General features: G+C 34.1%; 7 non-coding genes across 7 annotated transcripts; all 7 read left to right on the top strand.

Moving 5' to 3' along the window:
* Positions 1-5603: 5603 nt before the first annotated feature.
* Positions 5604-5722, top strand: LOC137493861 (5S ribosomal RNA). Its single transcript, XR_011013836.1, has one exon. It is a non-coding gene; the product is annotated as a 5S ribosomal RNA (ribosomal RNA).
* Positions 5723-5780: 58 nt separating this feature from the next.
* Positions 5781-5899, top strand: LOC137493791 (5S ribosomal RNA). Its single transcript, XR_011013766.1, has one exon. It is a non-coding gene; the product is annotated as a 5S ribosomal RNA (ribosomal RNA).
* A 58-nt stretch (positions 5900-5957) lies between these two features.
* Positions 5958-6076, top strand: LOC137492340 (5S ribosomal RNA). Its single transcript, XR_011012313.1, has one exon. It is a non-coding gene; the product is annotated as a 5S ribosomal RNA (ribosomal RNA).
* A 58-nt stretch (positions 6077-6134) lies between these two features.
* On the top strand, positions 6135-6253 carry LOC137493860 (5S ribosomal RNA). The gene has a single exon (XR_011013834.1). It is a non-coding gene; the product is annotated as a 5S ribosomal RNA (ribosomal RNA).
* Positions 6254-6311: 58 nt separating this feature from the next.
* On the top strand, positions 6312-6430 carry LOC137493790 (5S ribosomal RNA). The gene has a single exon (XR_011013765.1). It is a non-coding gene; the product is annotated as a 5S ribosomal RNA (ribosomal RNA).
* Positions 6431-6488: 58 nt separating this feature from the next.
* On the top strand, positions 6489-6607 carry LOC137492339 (5S ribosomal RNA). The gene has a single exon (XR_011012312.1). It is a non-coding gene; the product is annotated as a 5S ribosomal RNA (ribosomal RNA).
* Positions 6608-6665: 58 nt separating this feature from the next.
* On the top strand, positions 6666-6784 carry LOC137492337 (5S ribosomal RNA). The gene has a single exon (XR_011012310.1). It is a non-coding gene; the product is annotated as a 5S ribosomal RNA (ribosomal RNA).
* The last annotated feature ends 8630 nt before the right edge of the window (positions 6785-15414 follow it).

Raw genomic sequence — 15414 nt, 5'->3', positions numbered from 1 at the left:
TTGGATTTTTTTGGGACAATGGAAAGCACAAAGGACAAATTCACTGGACTTTCGGGCAAAACAAGAGGAGAAAATAACACAGAGATGGATGGTGAAAAGCAAAGAGGAGACGACACGGGAGTACAAGAGGGAACACAGATGGGAAACAACACAGCACGAGGAGGAGAAACAAACATGGCTAACATGGAATGACAAGAAAATCAGCAACAGGAAAGACAACATGAAAGGAGAGGAAAGAAGTACTTGAAGGAAGGAACTGTAATACTAAACGTGGACAAAGTAAAAGAGGTGAGAGTTTCAGACTATATTAAGGCGTTAACAGAAAAATGTGGACATGGGAGAATTTTGGCAATAAGACAGAGAAAGGACAAAGAATATGAAATAACTTTAGAAGAGGAAGAAACTTGTGACAAACTGATTGATGGACTAACAATAAATGAAGAGAACTGTGATGTTAAAATGTTACAAAACAGAGACTAAGTTGTCTCCTTTATGCACTTGCCTGTTTATCTGGAGGATAGTTTAATATTAGAAAAATTGGATGGATGGGGTGTTAGCCCCTTATCAAAAATTAAAAGGAGGACATATCCGGGCACTGAGATTGAGGATGGGACAAGGTTCATAAAGACACGGTTTCCCAAGGAGGTGGCTTCACTTCCATATAGCACAAAGTTTGAAACGGCAGGACCACAATATTTCCGGGTGATGCACAGCCACCAAGTTAAGACTTGTAGGCTGTGTATGAGCCCGGAGCATGTGATGAAAGACTGCCCAGACTTTAGGTGCTTTAAGTGCGAAAAAAGAGGACATTTTGCAAGAAACTGTGATGCAATTAAATGCCCAGAATGCCTCCAAATTTTAGCAAAATGTGAATGTTGGATGGAGGCAGAGAAAGGAGAAGAGAGAAACCAGATAAGCAGGCAAGTGCATGAAGTAAACAATGTAGAACAAAATGAAGGAGAAGAACAAGCAGGAGTTTTACAACTAAAAGATTGACTGAAAGAGATACAAAATGGAAAAGAAATTCAAGAGGATAAGAAAATGCATAAGAGGAATAATGAAGATGACATTTTTTGTGAAGAAAGACATGAAGAAGAGAGAGGAAAAATGCAAAATGAAGCAAATGAAAGACTGATATTGGAAGAAAGGGAGAGGCAAACGCTTTTCAAAGAAACAGAAAAAAGAGAAGAGGATAATGAAAACAGAAATGGAAACAATGGACAACTCTCAGATGTGTGGAGACAATGAGGTGAAGACTGGACAAAGAAATGAAGAAAAAAGTAATGAAATTGGAAGAGAAGAAGAAATTAAAATGGACAGAGAGGAGAGAAGAACAATTCGAAGAAGGACATTAAAGATTAAACCTAATCTAGAAAGTACAAAGAGAAAATTGACTACAAGAATGAAAAACATGAACAGATATGAAGTGTTAAAGGAAATGGAGGGAGATGATGAGTAATAATGATTTTTAGGTTTTTAATTTTATTTTTATTTCTTTTAATAGTTTTAAAATGTGTATCTTTTAATGCAAGAGGTATGATGGAAAAAGGGAAATTTGAGAAAATAAGAGAAAAATGTAAAAATAAGGACATGATAGTATTACAAGAAACAAACTGGAAAGATTATGTAATGGAAGATTTTAAAAAGAAGTGGGAGGGGGATATCTTATATAACAATGGTGATGGCAAATCTGGAAGAGGGGTGGCATTTTTAATAAAAAAATATGTTTTTAATATTAAAAAAATCGTGTATAAAGACAATAATGGAAAGTGTTTAGTGATAGAAGTAAACTATGAAGGACAAGAAATGATTATAGCCAATATACATGCACCAACGGAAGAGAAAGATAAAAAAGAGTTTTTTAAGATTTTAAATAAGGTAATTGAGAGATATAAAAAAATAATAATGGTAGGAGATTTTAATACAGTTTTTAATAAACAAGACATGGCAGATGGAATGGTTTTTAAATCTGACACAGCAAGGAAAGAACTAAAGGAGCTAATAAAAGAAAATAATTTAATAGACATATGGAGGGAAAATAACAAAGAAAAAAGAGAGTTTTCAAGGAGACAAATAGTTGGAGATTTTATATGTCAAACAAGAATAGATTTTATATTATGTACTAGGAATATTGAGAATTTTATAGAAAATGTACAGTATGAAGAGAACAGTTTTAGTGATCATAAGCTCTTGCATTTTAAAGTGAATGTAGAACACATACAAAAAGGACCAGGAACTTGGATTTTAAACACAACCATTTTAAAAAATGAAGATTATGTTCAAAAAGTCAAAGAAATAATAGAGAAAGAAAAAGAAAATAGAATGTATGATGAAGATAAAAGGATATGGTGGGAAAACACAAAATACCAAATAAGAAAATACACAATCAAATATTGCGCAGTACTACAAAGATGTAAAAAGTATACAGAAAAAGAAGTTAAAAGATCCTTAGAAAAAGAATTAAACAAAGAAAATAAAGACATTGAAAAAATCAAAGAAATAGAGCAAAAATTACGAGATTTAGAAGAAGACAAATATAAGGGGGCAATGTTGAGGAGCAGATCTAAATACACAGTAGAAGGGGAAAAATGCACGAAATTCTTTTTTGATTTAGAGAAGCAAAGAGGTAAAGCAGGAATACTAAAGGAAATTAAAGGGAGAAATGGAAAAATTGTGAAAGGAAACATAGAAATACTAGAAGAAATCAAACATTTTTATGAAGATCTTTTTGAAGCAAAAGGTATTGATGAAGAAAAAGAAAGGAAGATTCTAAATTATATAAAAGTAAAACTAGAAAAAGATGACAACAAAGAATGTGACAGAGAAATAGATGAAGAAGAGATTGAAATTGCAATAAATCAACTAAATAAAAAGAAAAGTCCAGGTATAGATGGAATAGGAAATGAATTTTATATTGTTTTTAAAGATATTTTAAAAGGAATACTAAAAGAAGTTTTTAAAGAAATTTTTAAATGTAAAGAGATGAATGAAAGAATGGGGATGGGATTAATGAAGTTAATATATAAAAGAAAAGGAGCAAAAACTGAATTACAAAATTATAGACCAATAACAATGTTAAATACAGATTTAAAGATTTTAGCAAAAGTTTTAGCGAATAGATTAAAGGAAGTAATGCCTAAATTAATTAAATCAAACCAAGCATATGCAATAAAAGGGAGAGATATTGCAGATGTAACAATGAGTATTAAAAGCACAATAGATTATTTACAAGAAAAGAAGATGAATGGTTTTTTAATTAGTGTAGATTTTGAAAAGGCTTTTGACAGAGTAGAACATACTCACTTATTTGATGTACTCAAAACATTTGGATTTGGAGAGAATTTTATTAATTGGATTAAAATTTTATATAAAGGGGCTTTAACAAAAGTAAAATGTAATGGTTTTTTAACAGATTGTTTTAAAATTACAAGATCAATTAGACAAGGATGTCCTCTTTCAGCGCTATTATATTCCCTAGTCGCAGAACCTTTAGGGTTAGCAATAAAACAAGAAACTAAAATTAAAGGAATAAAAATAGAAGAAGAGGAGGATGAAGGAAAAATATACCAGTATGCTGATGATACAACAATAATAGTGAAGGAGAAAAAGAGTGTAAAAGAAGCCATAAAAAAGTACAGGAGTTTTGTAAGGGAACAGGAAGCAAAATAAATGAAAATAAAACACAATATATGAGGTTTGGTAAAGCAGATATTTTAACAGATTGTTTTCAATTTAGAGAAGTAGAAGAACTGAAAATTTTAGGAATTTTAATTGGTAAAAATGAAAGAAAAGCAACAGAAAAGATGTGGGATGATCTAATAAGAGGAATAGAATCAAGATTAAATTTCTGGAGGATGAGAGAACTTTGTTTAAAGGGGAAAGCCTTAATTTTAAATGTTTTAATGACATCAAAGCTATGGTATAAATTATATGTAACAGAAATGCCATGTTGGATAGAAGGGAGATTGAAAAAGTGTGTTCAAGATTTTTTATGGGAGGGGAAACCCCCAAGAATTGCGTACAATACAATAATTGGAGCAACAGAAGAAGGAGGGATAGGATTGATGGATATTAAACAAAGGAAGAATTGTCTTAGAATCAAAATAGTTAAAAAGCTTTTACAAGAGGAGAACTCAACAGAATGGAAAAAAGTTATGAAATATTTTTTAAACAAAGTTGGCAATTTTAACTTAGGAGAAGACATTCTTTGGTTAAAAACAAAAAACTGGATGACGGAAAAGTTACCAGGGTTTTATCAAGAAATTTTAAGTGCATGGGGGAAATTTTTAGACGGAGTATTTTATCAAGTAAAGGGAAGAGAAAACTTGTTAAATCAACCTTTGTTTTTAAATAAAAGTATTTTAAAAGAAGGGAAGGAACTATTTTTTTAAAAAATGGATGGATGTAGGGATTTTAAGAATAAGGGATGTTCTTTATGAATTCAAAAAGGGATTTTTAACTAAGCAATATATAGTCGACTTAATGGAAGAAGCTAAAGAGGAATACAGTGTAAAGGAAATAGAAAATAAACTTGAAACGGTCAAAGGTGCCATACCAAAAGAATGGATTACAAGAATAGAAAATATGGAAGAAGGTGGGAATGAAAAAATCATACATGTCTATTTAAAAGGAAAGCTTTGTGATTTTAAAGATTGTTTACTGAAAGACTTTTATGTGTATTTTAGAGATAGTGTATTTCAAGAACCAATAGCAAATAACTTTTGGGTACAAAGATTGAATAGTGTGAAAAAGGAAAATATATGGAAAAACATGAGAGGAAACATAATAGAAACAAGATTGGAATGTTTTGAATATTTTATAAGACACAAGGCAATTTTTACTGAGTGCATTTTAACAAAGATACAGAGAGAACCAAATGCAACATGTAAGGTATGTTTTCAAGAAGATGAAGGAATTTTACACCTGTTTTTATACTGTAAAGAATTAGAATGTTTTTACATGAAATGCCAAAAAATGCTAAAAGATTTATTAAAAGATTGGGATGAAGAACAATTGGAATGGAATACTCTAGTGATGTTCGGATGGAATATGGAAAACAAAAACAAAAAGTTTGTAAATCTTCTTATAATGATGATTAAAAAATGTGTGTGGGAAAGAAGAAATGTAGCAAAACAGGAAAAAGTTGTTTTAAATGTGTGGAATATACTAAAACGGAAAATGGAAAGTTACATAAAAACTCTGTACTGGTATTTTAAAGGAGAAGATATGTTACCAAGCTTTTATGATGTGTTTAATGATGAAGTGTATAATGTTTTAAATGGTTTAAAGTGGAAAATGCCCAAAGAGGATGCTATTTTATGAAGAATGTTTATTTTAATGTATTTGTTTTGTGAAATTTCTTGAAGTATTTGAATGTTATTGTGATAAGTTTTTGAATAAAGAAAAAAAAAAAAAAAAAAAAGAAAAAAAAAAAAAAAAAAAAAAAAGAAATGCCCGATCTCATCTGAACTCGGAAGTAAAGCAGGGTCGGGCCTGGTTAGTACTTGGATGGGAGACCGCCTGGGAATACCAGGTGCTGTAAGCTTTTCGAAGTGCTTCATTTGGCAGCTGATTTAAATAGCCAACGCTTGACATCCTCTTTCGCTTACGGCCATACCACCCTGGAAATGCCCGATCTCATCTGAACTCGGAAGTAAAGCAGGGTCGGGCCTGGTTAGTACTTGGATGGGAGACCGTTTGGGAATACCAGGTGCTGTATGCTTTTCGAAGTGCTTCATTTGGCAGCTGATTTAAATAGCCAACGCTTGACATCCTCTTTCGCTTACGGCCATACCACCCTGGAAATGCCCGATCTCATCTGAACTCGGAAGTAAAGCAGGGTCAGGCCTGGTTAGTACTTGGATGGGAGACCGCCTGGGAATACCAGGTGCTGTAAGCTTTTCGAAGTGCTTCATTTGGCAGCTGATTTAAATAGCCAACGCTTGACATCCTCTTTCGCTTACGGCCATACCACCCTGGAAATGCCCGATCTCATCTGAACTCGGAAGTAAAGCAGGGTCGGGCCTGGTTAGTACTTGGATGGGAGACCGCCTGGGAATACCAGGTGCTGTAAGCTTTTCAAAGTGCTTCATTTGGCAGCTGATTTAAATAGCCAACGCTTGACATCCTCTTTCGCTTACGGCCATACCACCCTGGAAATGCCCGATCTCATCTGAACTCGGAAGTAAAGCAGGGTCGGGCCTGGTTAGTACTTGGATGGGAGACCGTTTGGGAATACCAGGTGCTGTATGCTTTTCGAAGTGCTTCATTTGGCAGCTGATTTAAATAGCCAACGCTTGACATCCTCTTTCGCTTACGGCCATACCACCCTGGAAATGCCCGATCTCATCTGAACTCGGAAGTAAAGCAGGGTCAGGCCTGGTTAGTACTTGGATGGGAGACCGCCTGGGAATACCAGGTGCTGTAAGCTTTTCGAAGTGCTTCATTTGGCAGCTGATTTAAATAGCCAACGCTTGACATCCTCTTTCGCTTACGGCCATACCACCCTGGAAATGCCCGATCTCATCTGAACTCGGAAGTAAAGCAGGGTCGGGCCTGGTTAGTACTTGGATGGGAGACCGCCTGGGAATACCAGGTGCTGTAAGCTTTTCAAAGTGCTTCATTTGGCAGCTGATTTAAATAGCCAACGCTTGACATCCTCTTTCGCTTACGGCCATACCACCCTGGAAATGCCCGATCTCATCTGAACTCGGAAGTAAAGCAGGGTCGGGCCTGGTTAGTACTTGGATGGGAGACCGCCTGGGAATACCAGGTGCTGTAAGCTTTTCGAAGTGCTTCATTTGGCAGCTGATTTAAATAGCCAACGCTTGACATCCTCTTTCGCTTACGGCCATACCACCCTGGGTACGCTAGAGGGAGTTAGTGTGCAAACAGGAAGTGAAAGGCTGCAGACGGGAGAGAAAGGCTCTCCCTTTCTTTTGTTGTTTTATTTAGTTTTTTTTGGGTGTTTAATATAGTTTAAGGAGTTATTATTTTTATTTTTGGAGTTTAAACCACCTGACAGCAGCACATGTGCTAGCTGGAAGGTGGTTATTCACTTTTTTTGCTTGGATTTTTTTGGGACAATGGAAAGCACAAAGGACAAAATCACTGGACTTTCGGGCAAAACAAGAGGAGAAAATAACACAGAGATGGATGGTGAAAAGCAAAGAGGAGACGACACGGGAGTACGAGAGGGAAAACAGATGGGAAACAACACAGCACGAGGAGGAGAAAAAAAACATGGCTAACATGGAACGACAAGAAAATCAGCAACAGGAAAGACAACATGAAAGGAGAGGAAAGAAGTACTTGAAGGAAGCAACTGTAATACTAAACGTGGACAAAGTAAAAGAGGTGAGAGTTTCAGACATTATTAAGGCGTTAACAGAAAAATGTGGACATGGGAGAATTTTGGCAATAAGACCGAGAAAGGACAAAGAATATGAAATAACTTTAGAAGAGGAAGAAACTTGTGACAAACTGATTGATGGACTAACAATAAATGAAGAGAACTGTGAAGTTAAAATGTTACAAAACAGAGACTATGTTGTCTCCTTTATGCACTTGCCTGTTTATCTGGAGGATAGTGTAATATTAGAAAAATTGGATGGATGGGGTGTTAGCCCCTTATCAAAAATTAAAAGGAGGACATATTCGGGCACTGAGATTGAGGATGGGACAAGGTTCATTAAGACACGGTTTCCCAAGGAGGTGGCTTCGCTTCCATATAGCACGAAGTTTGAAACGGCAGAAGGACCACAATATTTCCGGGTGATGCACAGCCACCAAGTTAAGACTTGTAGGCTGTGTATGAGCCCGGAGCATGTGATGAAGGACTGCCCAGACTTTAGGTGCTTTAAGTGCGAAGAAAGAGGACATTTTGCAAGAAACTGTGATGCAATTAAATGCCCGGAATGCCTCCAAATTTTAGCAAAATGTGAATGTTGGATGGAGGCAGAGGAAGGAGAAGAAAGAAACCAGATAAGCAGGCAAGTGCATAAAGTAAACAATGTAGAACAAAATGAAGGAGAAGAACAAGCTGGAGTTTTACAACCAAAAGACTTACCGAAAGAGCAACAAAATGGAAAAGAAATTCAAGAGGATAAGAAAATGCATGAGAGGAATAATGAAGATGACATTTTTTGTGAAGAAAGACATGAAGAAGAGAGAGGAAAAATGCAAAATGAAGCAAATGAAAGACTGATATTGGAAGAAAGGGAGAGGCAAACGCTTTTCAAAGAAAAGGAAAAAAGAGAAGAAGAGGATAATGAAAACATAGAAATGGAAACAATGGACAATTCTCAGATGTGTGGAGACAATGAGGTGAAGACTGGACAAATAAATGAAGAAAAAAGTAATGAAATTGGAAGAGAAGAAGAAATTAAAATGGACAGAGAGGAGAGAAGAACAATTCGAAGAAGGACATTAAAGATTAAACCTAATCTAGAAAGTACAAAGAGAAAATTGACTACAAGAATGAAAAACATGAACAGATATGAAGTGTTAAAGGAAATGGAGGGAGATGATGAGTAATAATGATTTTTAGGTTTTTAATTTTATCTTTATTTCTTTTAATGGTTTTAAAATGTGTATCTTTTAATGCAAGAGGTATGATGGAAAAAGGGAAATTTGAGAAAATAAGAGAAAAATGTAAAAATAAGGACATGATAGTATTACAAGAAACAAACTGGAAAGATTATGTAATGGAAGATTTTAAAAAGAAGTGGGAGGGGGATATCTTATATAACAATGGTGATGGCAAATCTGGAAGAGGGGTGGCATTTTTATTAAAAAAAGATGTTTTTAATATTAAAAAAATCGTGTATAAAGACAATAATGGAAAGTGTTTAGTGATAGAAGTAAACTATGAAGGACAAGAAATGATTATAGCCAATATACATGCACCTACGGAAGAGAAAGATAAAAAAGAGTTTTTTAAGATTTTAAATAAGGTAATTGAGAGACATAAAAAAATAATAATGGTAGGAGATTTTAATACAGTTTTTAATAAACAAGACATGGCAGATGGAATGGTTTTTAAATCTGACACAGCAAGGAAAGAACTAAAGGAGCTAATAAAAGAAAATAATTTAATAGACATATGGAGGGAAAATAACAAAGAAAAAAGAGAGTTTTCAAGGAGACAAATAGTTGGAGATTTTATATGTCAAACAAGAATAGATTTTATATTATGTACTAGGAATATTGAGAATTTTATAGAAAACATACAGTATGAAGAGAACAGTTTTAGTGATCATAAGCTCTTGCATTTTAAAGTGAATGTAGATAACATACAAAAAGGACCAGGAACTTGGATTTTAAACACAACCATTTTAAAAAATGAAGATTATGTTCAAAAAGTCAAAGAAATAATAGAGAAAGAAAAAGAAAATAGAATGTATGATGAAGATAAAAGGATATGGTGGGAAAACACAAAATATCAAATAAGAAAATACACAATCAAATATTGCGCGGTACTACAAAGATGTAAAAAGTATACAGAAAAAGAAGTTAAAAGATCCTTAGAAAAAGAATTAAACAAAGAAAATAAAGACATTGAAAAAATCAAAGAAATAGAGCAAAAATTACGAGATTTAGAAGAAGACAAATATAAGGGGGCAATGTTGAGGAGCAGATCTAAATACACAGTAGAAGGGGAAAAATGCACAAAATTCTTTTTTGATTTAGAGAAGCAAAGAGGTAAAGCAGGAATAATAAAGGAAATTAAAGGGAGGAATGGAAAAATGGCGAAAGGAAACATAGAAATACTAGAAGAAATCAAGCATTTTTATGAAGATCTATTTAAAGCAAAAGGTATTGATGAAGAAAAAGAAAGGAAGATTCTAAATTATATAAAAGTAAAACTAGAAAAAGATGACAACAAAGAATGTGACAGAGAAATAGATGAAGAAGAGATTGAAATTGCAATAAATCAACTAAATAAAAAGAAAAGTCCAGGTATAGATGGAATAGGAAATGAATTTTATATTGTTTTTAAAGATATTTTAAAAGGAATACTTAAAGAAGTTTTTAAAGAAATTTTTAAATGTAAAGAGATGAATGAAAGAATGGGGATGGGATTAATGAAGTTAATATATAAAAGAAAAGGAGCAAAAACTGAATTACAAAATTATAGACCAATAACAATGTTAAATACAGATTTAAAGATTTTAGCAAAAGTTTTAGCGAATAGATTAAAGGAAGTAATGCCTAAATTAATTAAATCAAACCAAGCATATGCAATAAAAGGGAGAGATATAGCAGATGTAACAATGAGTATTAAAAGCACAATAGATTATTTACAAGAAAAGAAGATGAATGGTTTTTTAATTAGTGTAGATTTTGAAAAGGCTTTTGACAGAGTAGAACATACTCACTTATTTGATGTACTCAAAACATTTGGATTTGGAGAGAATTTTATTAATTGGATTAAAATTTTATATAAAGGGGCTTTAACAAAAGTAAAATGTAATGGTTTTTTAACAGATTGTTTTAAAATTACAAGATCAATTAGACAAGGATGTCCTCTTTCAGCACTATTATATTCCCTAATCGCAGAACCTTTAGGGTTAGCAATAAAACAAGAAACTAAAACTAGATTCTTAAAGTTTGAGAACAAACTTTGAGGCTGGCTTGTGAAAGCCTGACGGTAATAGTTTATTTAGTTTAAACAGTTTTAAAAAGTATGAAAAGATAGATAGATAGATAGATAGATAGATAGATAGATAGATTAGCATGTTATTACCATGATTTTAACGTGAAATAGCATGTTGTTAGCATGATTCTAGCATGAATTAGCATGTTACTAGCATGATTTTAGCATGAATTAGCATGTTGTTAGCATGATTTTAGCATGAATTAGCATGTTACTAGCATGATTTTAGCAATAATTAGCATGTTGTTAGCATGATTTTAACATGAATTAGCATGTTGTTAGCACGATTCTAGCATGAATTAGCATGTTACTAGCATGATTCTAGCATGAATTAGCATGTTACTAGCATGATTTTAGCATGAAGTAGCACAATTCTAGCATGAATTAGCATGTTGTTAGCATGATTCTAGCATGAATTAGCATGTTGTTAGCATGATTCTAGCATGATTTAGCATGTTACTAGCAAGATTCTAGCATGAATTAGCATGCTACTAGCATGATTCTAGCATAAATTAGCATGTTGTTAGCATGCTTCTAGCATGAATCAGCATGTTACTAGCATGATTCTAGCATGAATTAGCATGTTGTTAGCATGATTCTAACATGAATTAGCATGTTACTAGCATGATTCTAGCATGAATTAGCATGTTGTTAGCATGATTCTAGCATGAATTAGCATGTTACTAGCATGATTCTAGCATTAAGTAGCATGTTGTTAGCATGATTCTAGCATGAATTAGCATGTTACTAGCATGATTCTAGCATGAATTAGCATGTTGTTAGCACGATTCTAGCATGAATTAGCATTTGACTAGCATGATTCTAGCATTAATTAGCATGTGACTAGCATGATTCTAGCATGAATTAGCATGTTGTTAGCATGATTCTAGCATGAATTAGCATGTTACTAGCATGATTCTAGCATGAATTAGCATGTTGTTAGCATGATTCTAACATGAATTAGCATGCTACTAGCATGATTCTAGCACGAATTAGCATGTTGTTAGCATGATTCTAACATGAATTAGCATATTACTAGCATGATTCTAGCATGAATTAGCATGTTGTTAGCATGATTCTAGCATGAATTAGCATGTGACTAGCATGATTCTAGCATGAATTAGCATGTTGTTAGCATGATTCTAGTATGAATTAGCATGTGACTGGCATGATTCTAGCATGAATTAACATGTGACTAGCATGATTCTAGCATGAATTAGCATGTAACTAGCATGATTCTAGCATGAATTAGCATGTGACTAGCATGATTCTAGCATGAATTAGCATGTGACTAGCATGATTCTAGCATGAATTAGCTTGTTGTTAGCATGATATATAGATAGATAGATAGATAGATAGATAGATAGATAGATAGATAGATAGATAGAAAGAGGTAGATAGATAGATAGATAGATAGATAGATAGATAGATAGATAGATAGATAGAAAGAGGTAGATAGATAGATAGATAGATAGATAGATAGATAGATAGATAGATAGATAGATAGATAGATGGTGTAAGAGCATGAGTCAAACAAGCCAACCCCCGCCTCTCTACGATGTTCTGATGCTGAGATATAGCTGGTGCCATATCGTTGCTAGGTAAATCTGTTTTGTTGCTATGGAGTTGATTGACAGCTTAGACTGATGATGTATCAAAGCTTCTTGCCAGTATGAACAGTTAAAAACAACCCCCATGTCTCTATCACACTGCAGCATGACAATATCAGTCTGAACCTCTTTAATGGCAGTCTATGGGACAGTTGCTAGGGTGCAGTATCTGGTTGTTAGGGTGTGGCTAGACAGTTAAAAGGCCATCAGTGATTGGCTGCTGGCTAGACTGAGTTAAATGAGATCAATCATTAGTCTGTAGGACAGTCTGATGCAGAGTTATGAGCTCACAAAGTTTGATCCCATGTTAAGTCAATGAGAGTCTTTTGCAATGGAAGTCTATGGGACGGTTTCTAGGGTCCAAAAGTGGTTGCTAGGGCGTGGCCAGAAAGTTTAAAGGTGATCAGTCATTGGCAGTTTGATAGTCTGAGTTAAATGAGCCCAGTTAGAAGTCTGTGTGACATTCTGATGCAGAGTTATGAGGTCACAAAGTTTGACCCAATGTTACGTCTATGGGATTTTTCCGACGGTCCCGGGACGTTTTTCGGGAAACCGAAAGTCGGATCAGTCGGAAAGGATATAGCAACTCGAGTCAGAATAGTTCGGAGGTCTGACCCGAGTTTGATGGTCATAGCTTGAAAGGTCTAGGTGGAGATAGAGTTTAATTTTTAGTCTCAGAAGAATAATAATAATATTAACTAGATTCTTAAAGTTTGAGAACAAACTTTGAGGCTGGCTTGTGAAAGCCTGACGGTAATAGTTTATTTAGTTTAAACAGTTTTAAAAAGTATGAAAAGATAGATAGATAGATAGATAGATAGATAGATAGATAGATAGATAGATAGATTAGCATGTTATTACCATGATTTTAACGTGAAATAGCATGTTGTTAGCATGATTCTAGCATGAATAAACATGTTACTAGCATGATTTTAGCATGAATTAGCATGTTGTTAGCATGATTTTAGCATGAATTAGCATGTTACTAGCATGATTTTAGCATTAATTAGCATGTTGTTAGCATGATTTTAACATGAATTAGCATGTTGTTAGCACGATTCTAGCATGAATTAGCATGTTACTAGCATGATTCTAGCATGAATTAGCATGTTACTAGTATGATTTTAGCATGAATTAGCACAATTCTAGCATGAATTAGCATGTTGTTAGCATGATTCTAGCATGAATTAGCATGTTGTTAGCATGATTCTAGCATGATTTAGCATGTTACTAGCAAGATTCTAGCATGAATTAGCACGTTACTAGCATGATTCTAGCATGAATTAGCATGTTGTTAGCATGATTCTAACATGAATTAGCATGTTACTAGCATGATTCTAGCATGAATTAGCATGTTGTTAGCATGATTCTAGCATGAATTAGCATTTCACTAGCATGATTCTAGCATGAATTAGCATGTTGTTAGCATGATTCTAGCATGAATTAGTATGTTACTAGCATGATTCTAGCATGAATTAGCATGTTGTTAGCACAATTCTATCATGAATTAGCATGTTGTTAGCATGATTCTAGCATGAATTAGCATGTTACTAGCATGATTTTAGCATGAATTAGCATGTTGTTAGCATGATTCTAGCATGAACATGTTACTAGCATGATTCTAGCATGAATTAGCATGTTGTTAGCATGATTCTAGCATGAATTAGCATGTTGTTAGTATGATTCTAGCATGAATTAGCATGTTACTAGCATGATTCTACCATGAATTAGCATGTAACTAGCATGATTCTAGCATGAATTAGCATGTTCTTAGCATGATAGATAGATAGATAGATAGATAGATAGATAGATAGATAGATAGATAGATAGATAGATAGATAGAAATAGATAGATAGATAGATAGATAGATAGATAGATAGATAGATAGATAGATAGATATAGGTAGATAGATCGATAGATAGATAGAGGTAGATGGATAGATGGATAGATAGATAGATAGATAGATAGATAGATAGATAGATAGATAGATAGATAGATAGATAGATAGAGGTAGATAGATAGATAGATAGATAGATAGATAGAGGTAGATAGATCGATAGATAGATAGATAGATAGATAGATAGATAGATAGATAGATAGATAGATAGATAGATGGTGTAAGAGCATGAGTCAAACAAGCCAACCCCCGCCTCTCTACGATGTTCTGATGCTGAGATATAGCTGGTGCCATATCGTTGCTAGGTTAGTCTGTTTTGTTGCTATGGAGTTGATTGACAGCTTAGACTGATGATGTATCAAAGCTTCTTGCCAGTATGAACAGTTAAAAACAACCCCCATGTCTCTATCACACTGCAGCATGACAATATCAGTCTGAACCTCTTTAATTGCAGTCTATGGGACAGTTGCTAGGGTGCAGTATCTGGTTGTTAGGGTGTGGCTAGAAAGTTAAAAGGCCATCGGTGATTGGCTGCTGGCTAGACTGAGTTAAATGAGCTCAGCCATTAGTCTGTAGGACAGTCTGATGCAGAGTTATGAGCTCACAAAGTTTGATCCCATATAAAGTCAATGAGAGTATTTTGCAATGGAAGTCTATGGGACGGTTTCTAGGGTCCAAAAGTGGTTGCTAGGGCGTGGCCAGAAAGTTTAAAGGTGGTTAGTCATTGGCAGTTTGATAGTCTGAGTTAAATGAGCCCAGTTAGAAGTCTGTGTGACATTCTGATGCGGAGTTATGAGGTCACAAAGTTTGATCCAATGTTAAGTCTATGGGATTTTTCCGACGGTCCCGGGACGTTTTTCGGAAAACCGAAAGTCGGATCAGTCGGAAAAGATATAGCAACTCGAGTCAGAATAGTTCGGAGGTCTGACCCGAGTTTGATGGTCATAGCTTGAAAGGCCTAGGACGAGATAGAGTTTAATTTTTAGTCTCAGAAGAAGAATAATAATATTAACTAGATTCTTAAAGTTTGAGAACAAACTTTGAGGCTGGCTTGTGAAGCTTAGACTGAAAGTTTAAAGTAATTCTAAGTTTTAAGTAACTTAAAGTATAAAAGTAGTTTTGAATGTAAAAGTATTTTTAAGTAATTCATATTTTAGGTTGTTAAAGTTTAAAAGTCATTTTAAGTTTTAAGAAAGTTGAATATTAAAGGTAGCTTTAAGTAGCTTAAATATTTAAAGTAGTTAAGTAGT

The sequence above is a fragment of the Danio rerio genome, chromosome 4, assembly GCF_049306965.1.
Source record: "Danio rerio strain Tuebingen ecotype United States chromosome 4, GRCz12tu, whole genome shotgun sequence".
NCBI lineage: Eukaryota > Metazoa > Chordata > Actinopteri > Cypriniformes > Danionidae > Danio > Danio rerio.
The sequence above is the reverse complement of the archived record's forward strand: the minus strand, read 5'-3'. Positions and strand labels throughout refer to the sequence as shown.